The sequence below is a fragment of the Halyomorpha halys genome, unplaced genomic scaffold (assembly GCF_000696795.3).
Source record: "Halyomorpha halys isolate HHAL.00 unplaced genomic scaffold, Hhal_1.1 Scaffold828.1, whole genome shotgun sequence".
Lineage (NCBI taxonomy): Eukaryota > Metazoa > Arthropoda > Insecta > Hemiptera > Pentatomidae > Halyomorpha > Halyomorpha halys.
In genome coordinates this window covers 7,357-8,092 of record NW_027113646.1, presented here as the reverse complement: position 1 = coordinate 8,092, position 736 = coordinate 7,357, and positions in this window count along the sequence as shown.

The following is a 736-nucleotide window of genomic DNA, read 5'->3' as shown; positions in this document are numbered from 1 at the left end:
TGACTATAAGCACTCTAATTAAAGCTATTTTAATGAGCTTTAAAGTAGTGTATGACGTAAATAAATTGATTTATAGTTGTTCGATCAAATTTTCATTAGCCAAATTTATATTCATATGCTAATATCACGGTTCTTGTACTATATTGTGGGAAAGAGGGAGGTAGATAAGGATATCAAGCTGCAAATCTTTAAAGCAATATATCTTCCAACACTATTATCTGTGAGTGAAAGTTGGGTCACCCAAGACAAGCACATAAGCAGCATTACAGTTGCTGAAAAGCGATTTTTGGGAAGAATATTGGGCAAAACTAGGAGAGACAGGATAAGGAATGAAAGAATAAGAGAAGAACTTCTGATCCCCTCAGTAAAATCAGTGATTGACCGACAGCTCCGATGGTATGTACACGTCAGTAGAATGGTGGAAGACAGAGTGTCAAGAAAATGTATGGAGGCGAGACTGTGGTAGGAGACCACGAGGCAGACCTAGAAGGAGCTATATGGAACATATCCAACGACTAGGTCTGGGACGAGGAAAAACCCTGGATCAGATGAAGATGCTTGCCATGGACCGAGATGTGTGGACCACGTGGTTAGAGGCTCCTCCAGGCCGAAAGGAGGGTGAGAAAGAAGGAGAAGAGAAAGTTCTTCAATAACGTTTTTAAACATTGGTACTAACAGAGAAAAAAAAGTTAATTATTAAGTTTTTACTTTGACTTCATCAGCTGAAAACTAGTTC